At 30.9% G+C, this 22,925-nt stretch overlaps 1 long non-coding RNA gene across 1 annotated transcript; it reads right to left on the bottom strand.

Annotated features, from left to right (window-relative positions):
• Nucleotides 1–12,832: 12,832 nt before the first annotated feature.
• Nucleotides 12,833–22,695, bottom strand: LOC127730806 (uncharacterized). The gene is made up of 5 exons (XR_007995304.1): nucleotides 22,647–22,695; nucleotides 15,724–15,855; nucleotides 14,918–15,175; nucleotides 14,569–14,637; nucleotides 12,833–14,224 (listed from the first exon to the last, which is right to left on the bottom strand). It is a non-coding gene; the product is annotated as an uncharacterized LOC127730806 (long non-coding RNA).
• Nucleotides 22,696–22,925: the final 230 nt, after the last annotated feature.

Consider the following 22,925-nt stretch of genomic DNA (forward strand, 5'->3'; position numbering starts at 1 on the left):
TGGTTGCATGTAACAAAAGTATGGACATATGTGTCCATCTGGTACAGCCTGTGTGGACACATGAGTCCGTTTGGTACATTCGGTGTAGATACATGTGTACCTCCGGCAGCAATTTTTGTATGTGAGAAGAATAAACAATTATAAGTGACCCTTCATTTCCGACTAAAAAGAAATTAGGTACAAAAACCCTTTTATACAGTGTTATGCAAAAAAGCATTCTTCACCTACTTGATTTTGCTATATGTTTCATTTAAAACAGGGTACGATTAAAAAAAATATTGTGAGGTCATTATAATTGGATTTCAATCTACTTGGTACAAATGGAAGCCAATTTGTTACAAATGCATGTGTTTATTTGGTTATATATTTTTTGTTAAGCATTCTCATTTTCAGACGATATAAACTCAAGTATAATTTTTATCCTCAAATTTCCTATTATATTTCAACCAAATTAATTTGTAAAAATCATATGTTACACATGTTCACATTAGGTGTAATCAAAAACAACCTAGGACAAAATTATGACCAAATAAACAAATTTATATATACATTTCAGACAAATCTGTGTCTTTAAGAACATGGTTTGTTAAAATTCAACCACATTTGCCTTAAAAAAAAAAATTTCAAATGTGTGATAATATCAGATTATAAAATGGCATTTTTCATATCAGATGTATTATCAGCCCAAAGTTCAATATCAGCCAAAGAGCAGAAGAATTTGTCATTAGGAACGTCCAAATTTGATGACACATTAGCAGCGTCATAACGTTAAATTTTGTAAATCTGGCATCAAGAGGGTTAATTAAAGTGCAACATCTATGACTACACGTGCCATCCGTAACAACATTAAAACAATAAACAAGGAAAGCAAACGAAATATAATCTATTTCAGAATGAATTTTACATAGTTACGCTAATTTCTTTTTTGTTTAAAAAAAATATATAATAATAGATCTAACAGAAGTTTGTTGTAGTGTCTGAAAGTTCCGATCGTCTCTAAATGTTTGTGACCATTTATTTTCAAAATATTGTTTAAGCAAAATTAGCTATCTTTGATATCACACAAGTTCGCTGCATACTCTTCCATGTAATACGGATGTTCGGTTTAGTCTGCACTTGCACAGTGACTTCGCGTTCATGTCAACCAAGTGTTCAAAGCAATTATAATTGTACTGCGACTTCATGCTAAAAAAATGCAAAAATCATACCATATCGTCTTGTTTTTATTTAAACGTTGAAAGAAATTTCAATTCCTTAAAAATTTAGACTTTGAGACATAATATGTTGTTGTTCACATTTGACCTTTAATAATTTTACGAATAATATGTAGTTTGGTTCTAATTACATTTATTCAAGCTATACATCTGGAGTTCCAAAATTGAAATCACAATACTTAAAAACTTGAAGGCACATTTTATAGAGAGCATCAGTTACACAGTGTGATTTTAATTTAAGCAGCACTTGTTGCAATAAAGTTCTCACAGAATTTTTATCATGTATCAGGAATAAAAATAAATACTTAAAAACAATTATGTTTGTTATGCACCACCTAGGGGCATTATGTTTTTTGGTCTGTGCGTCCGTTCGTCCGTCCGTCTTACCCGCTTCAGGTTAAAGTTTTTAGTCAAGGTATTTTTTGATGAAGTTGAATTCCAATCAACTTGAAACTTATTACTCATGTTCCCTATGATATGATCTTTCCAATTTTAATGCCAAATTAGAGTTTTGACTCGAATTTCACGGTCCACTGAACATAGAAAATGGTAGTGCGAGTGGGGCATCCGTGTACTATGGACACATTCTTGTTTTAATGTGCGAAAACAAAAATTAAAAAAATATCTTTATAATTATGTAATCTTATGTCTACAGTGACGGCATGTCTAACCTAGTTTTTTTTTTTATCTGTAAGCAAATCAACTAAATATAAGTGACTTTTAACACTAATGGTTGCAACCTTGAATGATATAATCAGTTAAATTATCAGTGGGTGCTGGAAATTCCCATAACTAGGAGTTCTAGCTAATAATCTTTCATACGGCGAACTATGGTCTACTATTTGATTACATTTTACCCCCCAAGATGGCACTCAGAATATAATCTGGTTCGGCTGATTAGATGATACAGGGTTGAAATTAAAATGAATCGAAAGATTAAATATTCAGGTTTAAACATTCCAAAAAAAAAATAAATTTCTGTATTGAACAAAGTGCAAAAACTTGAAAAATACCTTTCCCATTCCCCACTACGAAAAATATATCGACGTAAAAGACGTTTTTTTAGTTTTCGTAGTCTTCAAGAAAACAATATGGACCACCACTGGTACGATATGGAAAAAGCATTACGAATAATTACGCTCTTGTAACTATTGATCAGTCCATCTATAGACAGATGTTTTGAGATCAACTAATCAGTTATGGCCATTAATCTGGTTAAAATATCTAAACACTGTATGTGTATTCTCAAAGTAAATAGTGTGACAGTTTTTTCATCTTATAAGATAAGTTTTCTCCCAGTCCGAAACAGTCATTTTGGAAATGGTTCCATATGACATCCCAATAAATAATCTGTTATATGTTATTTTGTTCATTTAGTATGATTGGGTGCCATATAGAGTTCTTGCTTGTCTAATATTCGAAACTTTAAAACTAAACATTTAAGCTATAGTACATATCAATGTTTATAAATTTAAACTATTTTATTCTTCCAATGTTATACACTCGGTTCTTATGTAATGCTGTTTTGTGACACTGATATGTGACTAGACTTCACAGTGATAATGATTATAACGACAATCATCCTTATCACACACGGCTCCAAATGGACTGTTATTATACAAATTAAAAAGTAGTCCCCGCCAAATAAGTTGAAACGAATCTTATAAATAGGAGTATTGGTAACCTGAATCAAAGTTTAGATGGTCTAACTAGCAAGGCCATAACAGTTTTCTATGTTTTATTAAAACCAAAACTTCTCCTTTGCGTAAGATTTCCATACAGGTCTCAAGTAACCTATTTGACAATTTAGTACGCAATGTCTTGATTTGCAACTTTAATTTAAACTTTAAATTAATTTAATTAATGGATCATTATTTGACCAAGCATAAGTCTAAAATTCGGGTCGAAAAAAGAGGGAAAAATATTGATGTATTTGAAATTAAAGGCAAAACTCCCTCTGAATAGTTTAAATTTTCGTCAATTTAATTCGGATATAAAAAAGGTCTAGGATGTGATCATTTGAAGATTGCTAGTAGAACATGTCATTTCGATTCAATGATTTTTTTAGCAAGAATTTACACTTACAACATAATCCCCCTTTCAAAAGAGGCCTTTATGTAGTCAAAATCTCTTGACAACACCGTATATGTCAAGAATATTGTGCCTTGTAACGACATATACTGCATCAAGTATAAAATTGTAAAAATTAAATAGAAGCTGAACCACTCAGGATTAGGCTATTCCAGAAATATTCTGTCCCCCCCTATGGAAGACATAAGATGTATAAAAAAAAATCCATGGAAATATTTTTCACTATTACCAAAATTTTCTGGAATTCCAGATTTAAAACGCATTATAAAACTTAAATATACTGGAATTTTGTTCATGCAGCTGTCAATTTGTCTGGAAATTTTAGTGTAAAGATTAGAAGCAATACCTATGGAAGACATCATTTTTATTTCTTTTGTCTGGAATTTATCTGTTTTTTTCTAAATGTGCCAAAAAAACTGGAATTTTATACTTAGTAACATATATCATGTATATGCAGCCGTAACCAAAAGAAGTGTTTTAAAAAGTTAAGCGCAAACAAATCTCTGACTAGAAGAACTGTTAGCCAATATGTTTACCAGTGTATATAAAGTCTTGTCATTGCAGACAAATACACCACTATCCACGGATAGTTTGGATCCAGCACATACGTTTTTTAAACCTCACTGCATATATTTTCTATATATGTATATATCTGTCCCAAGTCAGAAGCCTGTAATTTAAGTGGTTGTCGCTTATTACTGTATTTCATATTTGTTTATTATTTTGTATATCAATTTGGCCATTGGTTTTTCTCGTCTGTATTGTTTCACACTGGTAATTTTCAGGCCCATTCTAGCTTACTATGCTGTGTGAGCCTAGGCTGTACTTATAGGTTTCATATAACAAGTGAGAATTGAAATTATATCGCTTGATATCAACTGGAGTTATTTAATTTCAATATAATAATAAACTTGCCTGTGGCGAGTTTATTATAAGTAATTAAATTAAATAACAAGAGTTGATATCAAGCGATATCCAAATTTCTCAAGTTGTTAAACCTATTTCTCTTATGGTCAACACTCTCAAAGAGTAAAATTAAAAAAAAAAAATATGTAGTTTTTATTATTACATATTTTTAATGTTAATTAGGTGAAAATGTCTAAACAATGGGATTAAAAGCACAAACAGCAAGTTAATAGCTGGTAAGAATGCATATGGGAAAATTAATAGAGAGATAATTGATTTGACCACTATTGGATACTTTTACAACTGTTGTTATTACCACATCAAAAAATTCTGACATCTAATTAGTTTCAGACACTTGTGATATAAATAGGCAAGTTGAAAACTTGACCTTCATATAAATTTCCAGATTTGATCATATATAATGAAGCTTGATGTAGTGACCATGGTGACCTTTTTAGCAGCTCATCCCTACCACTAAATAAATAGTAATTGAAATTGGATTTCCTGTTTGAAAATGCAAATTATTGCTAAAGTTCACTTATGAATGCAATAATCATTCCATAAATCTTCAGAGATGAACGCTTCGAAAAATACTGGTGTTTTAGATATAAAATGCTTTTGAAAGAATACTGAAAAATTCCAATATCTTCATAAAAACTCAAACCACCCAATTTTTAAAGAAAAAAAACAAAGTTGAAAATAGATGTAATGTATCATTCATTACATATTATCATTCTCAAGCAGAAAAACTTCAAAAAGTATTCAGGATATACTGGCATCTTTTTAAAACAGATTCTACAATAGGTGCCAGATCCCATAAAAACCTATCAATATATAGGATTCAAAAGAAATAGAACATTGGTGAATTAGTGAAATGAGCTATAAAATTATTTGTATGAACATCACAGTTCCTACAAAATATTTCACTGTGCAGAACTAATTAATGACCATCATCATGTAAACCACACAAGTAAACTGATATTCTTAGAACAAAATTCTTACCATGAAACACTTAATTCAATATTAGATTTTATTGAAATATGTTGAAATAGCTACAAAAAACTAAAAATCAAAATTCAAATTTAAAGTCACAAATCAAAAAACTATAATTATTATTATTATTATTATACAGTATTTTATAACAGCGATTTATATAATATTAAAATTACCCTAAGCGCTTTACAACATATATCCATTCACATATATAAGTATTAACAATAAAATATGAAAGCCCATGTTATAAAATCCTAAAACAAACAGATTTTAAAAATATTGCATGTAAAACTCTACTATGAAATTTACTGATAAACAATAAAATTAATATAAAATGGGCATGGTAAAATTACCATAATAATAAATAAAAAAAGATATTACATTTTTTTTCAAAACTTTAAACAGTAATAAAAAAGAAATAAATGAAAAACAAAAACAAAAGGGGTGGTCTCTGATGAAGGTTTCCTTTTAATTATAAATACAATTCCAGAAAAAAACCAAAACATTGCTACATAGCACAGTATCCATGAAAGGCCAAAGATATGATTTGCACCAAAATGCGTGGATATTGGATCAAATTCTATGAAAATATCCCTAATCACAGAAAATGATACTTGGATGTTTAATTTGTACTCTTAATTTATCTTGTCACTTAAACAATTGTGTCTTTTTGAATTAAAATGTTGATTATTAAATTAGTGCTAGCTCTATAAGGCAGAGACCCCCCCCTAAATACACGTCTGCATATGACCCTGTTTATCTCTTCAATTTAAATTATTGCAAGATATGTTTTTATCTTTATTTTATTTATATATAAAAATTAATCAAAATGTGTTCAGGGTTCTATCTCTTAATTTACAAGAAAGCTTCTGTCTAAGTTTTATAAGTTTTGTAAAATTCCACAATTTAGGATTGATAAAAGTTTTTAAAATCTTTCACTTACCTAAATGTTGACTGAGAAATAATATTTATTAGTAAAATATGGAAGAATGGGTGGAAAATTCAAAATTTTACTCTACATGTCCGGTATTTATCAAGTATGAAGAAACTAATCATCAGTAATATACAGGAGATAACAAAAAAAAAACCAACTATTTTTTTCTTAATTGCAATGTTTTTGTCAAGAAGAAACCTCTGTCCTTGTTCTTGAAATTCTATAGTTATTGATGTCTTAATACTTTAACCCAATACTATATCTAAATAATAACTTCAAAAATGCCATTTATCTGTAAAATATAAAAAATGAAACAAATGTTTTAAAATTTTACTCTTGATCTTGAAGAAGCTATTTATATCATTCCAGGGGCCTTAGTGCTCAAGAGGTCTTAGTATTCTAACTACTGTATATTTAGCCTGTCAACTATGAGGTTTTGAATCCCGCACATGGCAGGTGTCCTCAACTCCAATCATTATTGACTATGATTGTTAGTTTTCCTACCAAAGGTCGTTGTTCTCAATATATATATATGGCTTCCTCCACCCAATAAAAACTGACCGCCACAAAATAGTACAATAGTGTTGAAGTGGCTTCAACACCAATCATTCAATCAATATATCAATCATTCCATAATGGTCAGACAAAGTTATTTTGAAGTCTAAAAAACCACATTATTGATACCAGGCTTAAAATTGTGAACACCAGACCAGGGTTTTATCAACAAAGACTCAACAGTGATGCTCGAATCCAAAAAGTTTAATAAAAGGCCTAATAAATTATGAAGGTGAAGAGCATTGGGGACCCAAAATTCCAAAGAGATTTTGCCAAATACATCTATTCCTGGAATAAAAAATCCTTAGTTTTTTGAAAATTTCAAAGTTTTGTTAAACAATATATGTTAGTGCAAAAAAAACTTAGTCCATTATATCAGTGAAATATTGAAAAAAAGAATAATAATCTCTGGATGCTGTCTTTGTATAGAAGAAGCGTCTGTCAGTTAAGCAAAATTCCATGGATATTTAACAAAGCTATTGACTTAAAATAAAAAAGAAATTAACCCAAAACAAAGGAGTAGGCCCAGTAAGACCCCTTTTTGGCCGCGAAATATAGCAGTTTTACAAAATTGTTAAATGTAAACTTTCAGCTATTTTTTGAAAAGCTAAGAATACTTCTGTTACATAAGTATGGGCTTTTTTTGACAATACAATGCACATGTATCGGGTACTAGCATCGTTAAATCATGCAAAATTACTGCAATCTTCACAATTTACAATTTAAGCTAATTTTTAGACGGTTTCCGTCTAAAATGGAAGTGGCCGCATTTGTGTTCAGTCTCAATATTTAGATGTATGTTGTATTTGATGATAATACATAACATATATAAAGGTTGAGAATGAACACAAATGTGGCCACTTTCATTTTTGACAAAAAACATCTGAAAAGTGGCATATTTGATAGATTTTTCATATATATAAGCTTGAATTTTGCCGTCTTTAATGACTTAATCAGTTGAAATCTTTCACATCAACTAATTGAATCGACTAAAGAAGACACTTATGTGTTTAAAAAGTGCCCAAAATCTTTCATCAGATGTACCTGAAATTTGAGGCCAAAATTGGCCCTTACCGTACCTACTCCTTTAAATGTTGATGACACTAGAGAGAAGGATTGCTATGTCTAGCTTGGGGAACTCTAGTTGCAGGCTTGACGAATAGTAAATTGTAAAACAGGATGACTTAAGAATGTCAGTTTTTTTTGTGTAATGAATTTTTATAAACTTTTTAAATTTCAAAACTCATGTCAAATTTTAGACATCATTGTTAAGGGAATACATTTTCAGATTATTCAATTGGTAGGAGAACATTGCATTCAATATCATCTAAAGTTTCATCCCAATACACAATAAAAATATTTTTGAAAATAGGTTAATTCTTCAAACATCACATGCATCAGTCATTTCTTATTATATTAATTTTTCTTATCTTAGTAAGTTATATGCTTTCATATGAAAATAAAACACTAAACACAAATAATCAATTTAAAAAAGTTCACATTATCTTGCATTAATTTAAAAAAAAAAGGGGGGATCTTCTGTGTGTAAATTCTTAAGTCAGTAGACAGTTTGCCACTGATTCGGATAACAATCTATTTATTTGTAACAGTATTTTGCAATCCATAGTAGAGTCGTAGTACACAGCTGGTCATTTCTGGTCAGTCTTCTACAATATTGTGGTAATTAGACAATTTCCTGATCTGAAGACAAACAAGTGTGTTTGAATAAAGGATGTATCAATTAGTATTATTGGTAAATGTTCTGGCTATTTAGCTTGAAGTAACCCAAAATCTGGCAAAAATTGTTTATAATGATATAGGACAAACCCTAAATTTCATTCTAGGAGATATCAAATTGCACAATTTATTGGAGTTTATTAATGGTGATACAGATTAAATTCTAAATATATAATTAGGTTGAAATTATCATCTACTTGATTACATCATAAGTCTGAAAATAATCAGATGTCAGTATTTATTTTTGATGTATATTTAAAAAGGTCATTAAGGCATCAAATATTTGTCAAACCAAATTTTCTTTGTTTTTATCTTCCCATGTGATATAATTTTCCACTGAGTGATGCTATGTATAGAAAATTTTGATAGCTCAATGAAAATGAAAAAAATGATAAATATTCTTTGCCCATCAACACAAAAACAGGTAGAAAGCATAGGTTCCTTTATTAAAAAGTTATTAGCACTAAGGATAGGGGACTCATAATTGAATTTTGAACTATTTTCATTAGTTTGTTTAATATGATTATACATGCTTTTTTCTTGTCATTATGTTAATGTTGTTTTTATCACAAATCGAATAAGTTGGTTTATATGGCAATAAAAGTTTGATTGATTTGCTAATCATAGATGTATTAATCCAATCATTTCGAAATTTGCACCTGATTAACATTCAACAGTTTTGTATACATGAAACAATTCAAGATAAAAATCGTAGGTTGCACATCTGTAAATAAAGACAATACATGAAACAATTCAAGATAAAAATCGTAGGTTGCACATCTGTAAATAAAGACAATGCAATTTCCCATAGGAACCCCCTTTACAGCTAAAACTGTGCCACTTTCACTATAAAGTTTTGTAACAAAAATTATATCCTAGAATGGAAAGTTGTTGATATGCACAACTTTTTTATTATTATAAAGTCTAACTATAGGGATCTGCGGCATATTTTCAACATTTACATGCCCAGAACTTCTAAGAGTTTGAACTTATACTAATAAAATTCTGTACTGCTCCCCCTTAAATAAAGGCGGCTTTCCCTTCATTTTGGGTCTTCCTCAGAATTCAAGTTGGCCGCTACCTATAAATATCTACCTATACTGGTAACATTCCCAAGTTATGTCTCTTTGTCAGAGATAAAACATATAGATCATATCTGGGAACGAGTACATATACAAAAAATATCTATGAATATGATATACAAATGTATCCCCCAAAAGAGGGTTTTATTTATTTATTATAGTCTGTGAAACAGCTGTATTTACAAAGTGCAACCTACAAAATGAAATTCAGTAGTATCAATATCATTTATCCTGCTCTCTAAACTACTATCGCTGTATCAGACTTTTGTCCCCCTCCCAAAAATGTACATATACATAGGGAATTAATCAGAACTAATGTGTTTTAAACCTGGAAATTATGGGTCACAAAATATTTCTGTTCTGGAAAATCTTAATGACTACCAGTAAAAATTATATGGAAATTATTCGTCCCTTTGGAAAATACATGGAATTTCATGTGCACTAACAGACAAAAAGTTTGTCTTCCATTAGGGGGGGGGGGGGGGAACAGACTATTTCTGGAATAGCCCATTCTGATCAAGAGTGATATCGAAAATTTTAAATGAAAATAAATCAAATAGTTTTGATGATTATAGTAAACTTATCAGTAACTCAGGAATCAAAAATATGTAAAAATAAGTTTGAAATGAGGAGTAATTAGAGTATTCTGCGAACATTATTTTTCATTTCTTTATTTCACACATTCAGTAACACACCACAGGAGACTTATCCGTACTCGTATCAAAAGGCTGTATGCACCATCTAGAAGTTTAGAACGCGTACAAGTCGATGTACGTGAAAACAAATTATGCGCAATAATACAAGTCGATCGGGGGCCAATTATGCACAATTTTATTAGTCGATTGAAACCATGTATGCACAATAATACCAGTGGATTGGAAACCAATAATGCATAACTTAAAAAGGATACATGTCGCTTAGAAACCCGAACGCACAACTTACAACGCACACTAGACCAGTCTTATGCATCTATATTGTTACAGACATACACTTACAATGCACTCAGTTTTAATTTATTAATAATTTATTTAACATATTGTCAATGTCAGATTAAGAAAATATATGTATATCAAAAGTATTATATATCTTAGTTTCATATATTTCTAGATAAATGCAAAAAGGAATCCTCGGTGTTAGATATATCAACTGTGCTAGGATCGAGCCGATCGTGGCATTTGATGTTAAATATTACACGACGGACTTTTTCCTAATGTTGTAATATTGATATAAATTACATAAGAAAAACCGCGATTTATTTTTAGATCATGTTTATTCCCGAAGCAGTTGGTCTAGTTACGATTTTCTAATATTTGACCACAATGATGCTAAAATATCATGATGTCCCCGTCAATTGAATTATAGCGCAAAACTGTCTCATATGCAATCATACCACATCGCATAATTTTTACTTGGTAAAAGCTCTGTCAGTCTCTCCACTGAGATACAAGCATAATTCAGGGGGAAAAGATATTCAAATTGAAATAAGATCATGATAATTAAATATGCAGATGCAGATATACTAAGAACATAAAGTTGGAAATTAATGCGTACATGATTTGAAGTAGATTATAACTTCAAATCATGTTTAAAGATGAAATATAATGAAGGAGCCAATAAAGAATAGATACGAAAATAAAAAGGAAAATACAAAGGGGAAATATGGTAACTGGAAAGTGTAATGCATTTGAGGAAATGAAAAAAAAGTAAATATAATGATGGGCCATTGATTTATGAAATTAGTTTCTGCAAAACATAAACGATTAACTTTTATACAGGTTTCCATAACTTATGAAATTCCCAAGTATCTACATTGAGGACAACAATGAGGCTTAAATAGTTTAAAGTACAAGTAAGAGACAATAATTATATATATTTTTTTGTAATTTATAGTTTTCGAAATTTTCAATTTAAGTTTTATAACAACCAAATAATTTTCTTTTGCATAGATACATGTGCTCCAAAACAGTGTCGGAATAATTATTTAATCTATTTTGTTCCAATGACATTATTAATCACAAATTTTGAAAAAAAAAGATTTGTTCGATATAAAAAGAAATCTAAGACCCTTGTTTGTATCATTTTAAATGCATGCTCGAATGAAATCAACGGGGTTGAGGTATATAATTTTTGACCTGTCTGTCAGTAATTTTCGTCCGTCTGTCAGTAATTTTCGCTTCGTTTCGTTTCGTAAAGCGTAATCAAAAACTTTAAATCGGATTACAGCCTTACCTGGATATAGGGCCGCAAATAATGATAAGAATGAACCCTATAGATTTTCAACTCAAAGGTCAATGTCAACGTTACATTTGTGTGCAGAAATTGAATTCCGAATCAACTACTTCATATAGGATTAAAGTCTCTAAAATTACTAAGTTTAGAATATGAAAAGTGTAATTTTTTTCAATTTACTTTTATTTATGGTCATCAAGAAATATACCGGCAATGTGGTTTTTACGAATTCTTTTGTAATTATTTTGTCTCAATTCCCTTGTTTTAATGAGAAAGTTTTAGCTATTTGAATAAAACCACCCCAACTTTTTAATTGATGTGCTCCCTTAAAGGGGCATTAGCTGTCAAATTCATGTTCACAGATTTGACTCGCATTCTCACATATGATTTATTACATACTGAAACGTATATCCAAATAACAAAAAGTCTAAAACAAACAATTAACAATGCATGTGTCATGATAATATGTACTAGCTAGTATTTCGTATGTATTTTAGTCCAGATGCCATCTAATAAATCATCGAGATCACCACCAAAGACTACAGACGTGCATATTACCCGATATAAACATAAATATAAATAAATAGCGATCAATTGGATTTTTCTATGTCTCTTTGATTTCAAAATTTTTTATTGGTTAAAAAATTATGTTAATCATGGTTTTTCCTGTATAAGAATGATTTTTTGTTGATCGAATTCGTCAACGAAATGGTTCACCCTTGTTTTGCTTTCAATGTTGACATTATTTTCCTTCTAATAGCTGAACACGCATAGTACATGTGTAACCCATCTCCCGCTAAAGGGTTAAATTGAACGTCACATGAATACGAATTCAATTGAGGTTAAATTATTCACTTGCAAATAAATAATTCATCAGCGATGATTGTTAGCTTATTTTGACAAATTTGGAACAAACTGAATGCTAATAACGAAATTTTATTTCCAAAACCGCTTTTATTAATACTTGGGCATAAAAAGAATCGTTATGTAATTTTTTGCCTAAATCGTAGCTAATGACCCTTAAGGCTACCATCAGACTGAGACTAACTTTTTGAGTGATCATAACAATTGCATGTCATATAAACCCAACACATCATCATATGTTTTTTATTCAATATTTTATCATTTACAATAGAAGCATCAACACACTAAGGCGTTGATATATATAAAAACTTATATACACACACAAATGCTATTATTTAATATTATGAAAGATAGATGTAGTTATATCACTATTATTTCTTGTTTTGTGGTATAGGATTTGCTCATTGTTGAAGGTCGTTAATGACATGCGGTTGTTTATTTTGACGTCATTTGGTATTGGGAATCATACCACATCTAAGTCTGAGCATTATATATTATTAAGCAGTTGTATCTAATGGAGGAGTTAACTTTAATTTCACTGTGTGCCTAACTGGGTACTAATGACCCTTAAGGCTACCATCAGCAGTTGTATCTAATGGAGGATTTAACTTTAATTTTACTGTGTGCCTAACTGGGTACTAAAAATGTTATTTTTTTCAAATCCCTGATCTTAAACAAAATGTATTTCTAATATCTCTGTTGACAGTCTTTGATGTTATGTAACAATGTTATAATAAATGCATAGATTCGACGAGGACATGCTGCTTTTATAATGTGTAAAGGCACATATGTGAAACACTTGTCATATCGGAACTGTACCGATAAATTAGTATTATTGGTGTAAATATATCTGAAGCTATTGGCCAATGACAAGTTATACATTGACTTGATGTCAAACACAAACGGACCACACTCGTATCTAAATGGAATGTTTAACATTACCGAGTATACTTTAAACTCAGGTCTGAAAATTATATATATATATTTAAAAAAGATGCCAAATACAGTCCTTGAATGGTGTAAACTTCCCACTAACACCATACACTATTGCACCACACACCCTGTGCCATTACACCATACACGTTAAACCTTTGCACCATACACCTTACACATTACACCATAATGCAATTTAATTTCAAAGAAAGCGTGCGACTACAAAATTATTTTTTTATTTTAAAAAACGAATTTTGATCACAATATTGTAAATTAATGTATAAAATTAAATATCAGTTCTTATCAATATTTTGCATAGTTTTAAATGTCGTAAACCATTCATTCATACCATTCCAGATCGCACGTTACACCATTACACCACTCAGCTTACACCATACACCATAGCAACATACACCTTCTACCATTGCACCATATGCCATACACCATTACACCATACACGTTTTTTTGGGAAGTTTATCAAAAAACTAATGTATTACTATAGGTGAATGGCTATTCTTCTGGTTCTCACTCTTCAATAAATCATTGTATCTCTGTCTGCGGTACACACATTCAGGGACGATATCATCCATCGACTAGACGATGGTTAATCAAGAGCACAAAATTGTTTCTCCTTGCAATTGATCAGTTTCTTCTTAGATGAAGCCTAACTCAGTTTAATTTTCTACCTGCAAATTTAAAAAGAAAGAGTGCTATATAACTTTAGTTCCTGAAAAGGCAATGCCTTGATTTTTCTAAACGCAGATACCTTAATACACAAAGAAAAGATGTTAATTTCTCCACTTTACGCATGGTTTATTTCAGTCTTCAGAAATTTGTATGTCACAAAAATCCAAAGACATTTATTGAATGAAGCCTAGTTAATTATTTGAAATATCAACATCTTTATCTTCACCAGAAATTCAAAGATAATAGATGTCTGTATTGAATAAAATCGTATAACAGGATTGATGGTGTAACCAATGGACAACTGAAATATAAATCTGTTTGGAATAATTGTTCATTTGTTTACCTTTCTTCTGTCATGGTGTAGCATTCAGGGTACAAGCTTCCATGTGACTTCTTTCTTTGATATTGGAATCTGTCATTTTGAAATGAAAAAAAGAAGGGAAATATGAAGTTCTTTGTCCTTTTTTACCCGTATCAACCACATTTTAGAATATAATTTTAACTTATGCTTCTTTCTCAAAACTTCAGTTCATCCTATTTCATCATTTATAAAACTAACATAATTTTGAAAATTTTGAAAATATTTCCTTTAATTATAATTGCAATTTTGATGGCTAGTTAACGCAACGTAATATACTTGCCAACAATTAACTTTAAATCTAAAACCAAATTCACCATTAAAATTTTCTTACCCGTCAAAGGTTGGCAGAGATAATATTTTCCAGGTAGTGTCAATTTCAGGAAAGATTCCTCTAAATTTGACGTGTTGCATTCCAGTAAGTTATGCTGTCCAACTTCTAAGGTGCATACACGTGTTGTTATGACACTACACATGAACCCTACATAACCTTCTTTACAGGTACTATTCACCAGAGCTTGAAAGGTAATAGAGCAACTCGCATTGCCTCGGTCTTTAAATTGATTGTGGAAAATAGTTTAACACCAATTACCTACATATGCAAAGAGTAAACAAATGTGAAACAATTAAGAAGAACAAAAATCCAGCTTAATTCATGGCAAAACAATAAATCCTTAACATATCTGACAGACAGCAACCAACGACTACCACTGAATTATGGACTAATGTTTTGGGGGTTAACATATTTGTGAGCGCTCAGTCCTCAGCTAACAAGGAAAGTGGTGTTAGGGTAACACTTTGTTCGTTAAGTATGAAAATATGTACAATTCTATTTATCTAATTGTTTCATTTTTCAAAAAAGTTATGTATATTCAGGTATACAATTATAACAGTCTAGTTGTTACTTTTTTGTATAATGTTTGAGTATATATGTATACAATTATAACAGTCTAACTGTTAATATTTGCAGAATGGTTAGTATATTTGTGTAAAATTATGACAGTATAATAACACAGAATTCCTAAAATACAAGATACTATATATTGACGAGACATATAATGGTATATTTTGTATGGATGACTGAAAACATTACTATGATATGTTTTAACTACGAAAATATACAATAGTATAATTACTTACATTTTTTTTTAGAGTCATCGGCTGCTCGACTTCCCAATAATTCTTTATCTTTGACACAGTGAACTTTCAAGTCACAGAAACAAAATGATGGAAGAATGCTTCCATCTGTACATTTCTCGCACGCATGACTACCTAAACGAAATACACAATTATTTGGTTATAAATAATTTTAAAGATATTTAAATAGTAGTTCATATTGCATTTTCCCTTTGTCAGTATGTGGGTGTAGAACACAATATGAATATCGGTATATATTGTATATTAATCAACCTTTTGCTCTTGCATAAATGAAAATAAAAATGAATTTAATTGTTAAAATATGTACTTGTTATAACGTGTATGATCATCAAAAAATGAGACTAATCTAAACAAAGATTAGAAATTTTAAAATGTCAACTTTATGGCATAAAACTTTTTTTCGAAAAAATTATTGGTTTTGCCCTTCTTCTCTCATATCCCCGCCAGCCTGTTATGTCTAATAACATGTCAATATATGTATCGATCAAATACAAATAGTTCAATGACAATTGTTTAGATATATTGAGTAAAAAAAAATACTCAAGTGATTAAACTTTCATGAAAATGAAAATGTGAACAATGTAATATTAATAATACCAAATTGATTGAATTTATAATATCATTTATCTTACGTTTCAAAGAACAAATGAATAAAAAAAAATCTTGGTGTATTGTATCAATAGCCAAGTGCAATCAGATTTGGGCATCAAGGGAAAAATATGGTCTGTGGTATTGTCCAATACTTTAGTCCAATATTTTATGAAATTGAGGGTCACAAAATTTCTGTACGTTCGTCCGTCAGCAGCTATTTCAAAAAGAGGCTGCATATTAAAACATGTGCTTTATGTAGCGCCCCCATATTGATTACAAAATTCCTAAAAGTTTCATGTCAGATATAAACCTATGTACTGTACAAAACTATTTTCTACGTATTTCTAAAATTTACAAACATGTTGTTAAAAGACTTACAACCAAAAGTTATAATATTTCATTGTACCATAAAGTCATGTATGCTGCACATAAATGTTTTTATGGTAAACTGAAGTCAAATAAAAACTAACACAAGTTATGATGATGCAGGCCACAGATGTGACAGTGAATGTTTCAAAATCAATCATATCGAAAGATACATGTATAAAATTAGCATACACTACAAATATAAGTACCAATTGTGAATTTAAATGTACAATACTTTCATTACAATCTGAACCCATAAGCATATTACGTTATAAGTGAAAAAGACAAATGTCATCAATTATATCCTTTTATTGTATTGTCTAAAAAGTCCTTTATGTGAACAGAAATTGGCGGGAAAGGGATTTTGCATTAATGATGGTTTGGTGCTACACATCCAATGACAACTATTAAATACTTATCAGGACGAGAACATGTTTCTGTAATCCTTGCTTTGTATTTGAAGTAAAGTCTGATATCAGGGTTTCTTTTTAAAGTGATAGTTCACATAGTAACAGTCCACGAAGACATTTCACCTCACAGTTTTGTTCTAAAGCCGTGTGCATAGCAAACACTAATTTTTAAGTCTTTAGTTTGACGCCGGGGAACCAGCACGCAAGACTAGATTTGGCTATATTATCTCGGTACCACTAGACTAACGAGGCGGTACCTCTTAGTTACAATTATATTATGTATAAACGATAAGTGCTTAAACTGAAAAAAAATACAAATGTTGTTATGGTAACATGGTTTAATGTCAATACACTGTGTGTCTACACCGCAGCTAATGCCCCTTTAAAATTATGTTCTTACCATCTCTAATCTATTCAATATTTAATATTGGGCCCATTCTAGTCTAGAGGCGTGTTTCAGCTGGGAATACATGTAGTATACTGACAAAACTATAATAATATATTATGTCCGACCATAACACCAGATCAACCAACCTGATAAACTGACTGTTTAATTCTCGTGGCTATATAAATACTTTGTTTATGGATATTGTACAAATCAAACTTATAATTGATATGTATGTTGTAGCAATGTCTTTTTTAATACTAGTACGTTATGAAATGTGGTCGCATTATCTATTTCTGTAAAAACCTTTGATAAGATCGTTCTATTATAGTTACCTAGGTACGTGTTTTTACTAAGTTAATACAAAGATCTAGATAATAAACGGTTGACACAAAGATATGTATCGCCTTTCTGTAATTTGTATAGTATAATGCAAAGGTTGAAATCAAAATAGTAATAAATATGTAAACTATGCAAGACATTCATAGTCAATGAACAATGACTAAACGGGCAGAACAAAATAATCTCCATGGAAATGAGATGTGCCAATACTAATACAACTGCATACTATATATCAATGATTTACCACTTGTGGTTCCCCTTAAACTGACCTAATCACAAATAAATACATGTTAAACAAGCATTCTGTGAGTATTGCCTGGCAATACATAGTCCCCTACCGGTTAAAAATTCATTGTACTGAAACAAAATGCTAACTTGATCTATAACTTGTCATTGTGTAAACTATTTAACAAATATCAAGTCAATATCTTCATGCATGACCAAAAAAAGTGAGGAAAACTGATTATTTGAGTGAATTATCTAGTCCAAGGATCATAACTCTGCACAAAATCATTAGACTGGACCAAAATTCGAACTTGATCTGTAACTTGTCATGACAAAACTATATACCAATCATCAAATCAATATCTTCAAGCATGACAAACTAGAGGCTCTAAAGAGCCTGTGTCGCTCACCTTGGTCTATGTGCATATTAAACAAAGGACACAGATGGATGCATGACAAAATTGTGTTTTGGTGATGGTGATGTGTTTGTAGATCTAACTTTACTGAACATTCTTGCTGCTTACAATTATCTCTATCAATAATGAACTTGGCCCAGTAGTTACAGTGGAAAATATTTTGTAAAAATGTACAAAAATTTACAAAATTTATGAAAATTGTAAAATATTGACTATAAAGGGCAATAACTCCTTAAGGGGTCAATTGATAATTTTGGTCATGTTGACTTATTTGTAGATCTTACTTTGCTGTACATTATTGCTGTTTACAGTTTATCTCTATCTATAATAATATTCAAGATAATAACAAAAAGCTGCAAAATTTTCTTAAAATTACCAATTCAGGGGCAGCAACCCAACAACGTGTTGCCTGATTGGTCTGAAAATTTCAGGGCAGATTGATCTTGACCTGATAAACAATTTTACCATATCAGATTTGCTCTAAATGCTTTGGTTTCAGAGATATAAGCCAAAATCTACATTTTACCCCTATATTCTATTTTTAGCCATAGCGGCCATCTTGGTTGGTTGGCCAGGTCACCGGACACATTTTTAAACTAGATACTCCAATGATGATTGTGGCCAAGTTTTATTTAATTTGGCCAAGTAGTTTCAGAGGAGAAGATTTTGGTTAAAGTTAACGACGACGGACGACGACGACGATGGACTACGGACGCCAAGTGATGAGAAAAGCTGTCTTGGCCCTTTGCGCCAGGTGAACTAAAAAGTGCGGAAAACTGATTTTTTGAGTGAATTTTCTAAGTTCAAGGACCATAACTCTGCACAAAATCGTCAGACCGGAACAAAATTCAAACTTGATCTGTAACTTGTCATGATAAAACAATACACCAAATAGCAGATCAATATCTTCAAGCACGAAGAAAAAAATTGTGGAAAACTGCTTTGCCGGACTGACGGATGGTCAGACAGACAAACAGAGTGCAATCCTAAAGTCCCCTTCGACTTCTTCGGTAGGGGACAAATAAGCAAATGTTTCAAAGTCAATAGAAAATGACTGAGGGGACATTTGAAATCAAATAATCTCCGTGAACATGAGATGTGCCAATGTTCATACAACTGCATACCAAATATTGACCTACCATTAGTGGTTCCCCTTAAATTGTCCTAATACAAACTATTATATTGTTGACACCACCGATGACACCAACGCCGAAGCCGCTTCAGACACAATACACAGCAAACCTCATTCTCAATTCTTCTACTTCGTCGGTGCGTGACTTAAACCGGACATTACAATTGTCTTATTGTCGGTTACCCTCTTTCTGTAACAATAGCTTTTACGGGTTTTAATTTCTACGATTTGCAAAATATATTGTCCTTAATGGGATAACATAAAAACTGGTGTACTCTTAATCTAAAAACAAGTCATACAATATAAGGAGAAAGAAGGATCTGTAACCTAACACGTCTTATGTTCTTAGGTTGCTATTATGAACGATGAAGAATCTGATCTCATTCAATCTTTTTTTAAATTCCTATCACAACAATATATCTCCTATGCTTGACTGTACTTTGTAAAGGATATAAGCCGATAACAGTCCATTCTGTAAAATATTGGACCTGTCTAATAATTTTCAGAATGGACTGTTAGAGGCTTATATCTTACTCAAAACATTGTTTAACATGTGTAAAAGGTGAAAAAAGCAAACTTTTGTTAGGATTTATTTTCATCAAGTGTGTAAATTGCTTTATGGATAAACTTTATTAATATTACCCTTCAGTTTGGCCCCTTTAAACAGTAGCTCAACTTAAACAATAGACAAAAAAAAAAGTACAGCTGAAGGTAAACAACATGTATAGCTACAGGTACATGAAGACACAGTGCATGTGTATCATACTTTTTGCGTGCGCTAGGACTACATCATATATTTTCCGTGAATACCTTCACATGCGTTTGGTGTCTCAAAATGAATTAAGACGTTGAAAGTATATTCTTAATGCAAAAAAAGAAGAAATTGATGTCGTATATTTAGTAATTGTGTTGTTTCAAACACTGGATTTAAATCAAAAGTGTATTCAGATGTATCCGATTTCAGTGCGGGCAACAAGGAGGATATAGTTATAGCAGCTAATAAAGGCAAGTTTTATACAATCTACATATCTTAAAATGTAGTCATATCCTATCACTTCGTTTTTCCTTCTGGGGTTTTATTTCTTATGAGGTGAATGAGGAAAAAAAGAAAAACACATGAAGCTTGAAGACCGGTTTATGTTGCAGATAAAGATACCCCAATCCCCTTCTCTTTTCTGTTTTTTTTTCTGCAAGGTTCTTGTCGCTCTTTTCGCTGTATATTGCTGTCCTTGTAGGTTTTATTATTATGTTCGATTTGTGAGTTGGAATGTCCATTTTGGATCCTTTGCCTCTGTTTTTTTACGATTTTTTATTCTTTCAAAACAAAGCATTGCAGGTGTATATATCTTTGTTTCTGTGCTTAATGTACAAGTATTGCATTCAACCAGTTCTACCTTTGCGATCTAAACTAAAGGGATTTTTTTTAAACTGTTCATAGATACATTGTAATGAAACAAATGTAATTCATATTTTGATGTTACATATAGTAAAATACTTTTATTTAACCCACCACCCCTTTTTCAATCAATTCAATACAAGCAAGGTTTTTATGTTCAAATTTATATTACACAATTACAAACTGTCTAAAACGTATATTCAACAAACTTATGGTTAAATCTAACACCTACGTTTATTTAAATTCAAGAAAGTACATCGGTTTCTAACAAATCGTCCACTATGAACAAAGTGCAAATCGGACTTACGATTTATTTCTTTAACCTGGGGAAACGTGTTCCTTTTTTTCTGTTACACATATTCGTCGTCGATAAGCGAAGTTTCACATAATATTCCTATACAGACAATAATATCAGATTTTTAAATAAAAAAAAACTTGCAAATCAACGCCGACAACTGAAAACTTAAAAAACCTGTTGTTGACCCCTAGTTCATGAAGCAAGTTCTCGATTTGCACTTTATACACAGGGTGAGGTTTAGGTTGTTTATCAAATTTTTGATTAGCTATGTTGTCCAAGGAACAATATGTGGCTTGCACATCAACAATTGGTAAATCATCTATTTCAGACGAACGATTTTCTCCTAATTATAATTAAAAATTATTTTACTTGTGGTCCTTGTATTGCGACATGATACGTTAAGCGTTAGAAGATTTCTTTGTTTTGTTCTTATTTTATTTGTAGCTGAAAAAGATATAAGGGAGAATGAGAGCATCACCAGAGATCAATTTTTATATCCAAAAACGGACGACGATAAATCTTTTGAAAAAGGAAATGCCTAAAAGCACTAAAAACAAAACTTACAACAAGCATTATTAACCAAATTGATGCTTAAAGAGACAACCCAAAAAATGAGAAATATAGCCATGAAATAAGTATTGACGCTGGCTGTGTTAAACTCCGTTTGATAGGTGTTTTTTTTCAAGAAACCGTTTTGATGAGTGACAAAATTATTGTATTGGAAGGTGACCTTAATAAAATGTTTTTGTGTAAATGTCATTTGTTCTTTCGTTGTAATTTTTTGGCATATGAAGAAACAAATTATGTTAATTGATTGATTTTTTTTATCTGTCCTTGAACGATCATCTACCTGTAAGAATCAATTATGCTACCTTCAGCTGTCCAAATTTTTAAGAAAGGGGAGGGTTATTCTTAAAAATATTGGACAGTTAAAGGTAACATATTAGTTTCTTACAGGTAAATGATAGTCCAATCACTGAAATAAAGAACGGGTACAACAATAGAATGACGTCACAACAATGTTTTAAAACTAAAGATGAGTTGACTTTGGTATACTAATCTATGGCAACTGACCTTTATTAGTGTTGTGTGTTTTGTAAATTTTGGTCTATTTATATGTTTCGGAGTTAAGTGTGACGTTCATTTTCGCTGAACAAGTATATATTATTGCTGAGGGGCCAGCTGAAGCCCCCCTTTGTGTGTAGGATTTTATCGTTGTGTTGAAGACCCATTTGTGGACTTGGGCTGTTTTTCTGCTCTTTGGTCGGGTTGGTGTCTCTTTGATGCATTCCCTGTTTCCATTCTCAATTATATATATATATATATTTTAATGAAATGACTTACTTGATTCATCTTTACCAATGATACAGTACTTGTTGACAAATTCTGATCCTACAAAATATCAAGCAATAGTTCAGTTGAGACCTTATAGTTATTTTATTTGTTCACAATGATTTAAGGACAAGGTAAATTAATCACAAAGTCAGATAACTATCTGATGAACAAGATCAGTAGCCAAACGTTTTTCAAAATCATATTTTATTTACTAGTATATGAAATATTACCATCAAATGTGACATTCAATTAGTTACAATTATACGATATTAACAATGCACCATCAAT

This window comes from Mytilus californianus, unplaced genomic scaffold (assembly GCF_021869535.1).
Source record: "Mytilus californianus isolate M0D057914Y unplaced genomic scaffold, xbMytCali1.0.p SCAF_2, whole genome shotgun sequence".
NCBI classification, from domain to species: Eukaryota; Metazoa; Mollusca; class Bivalvia; order Mytilida; family Mytilidae; genus Mytilus; species Mytilus californianus.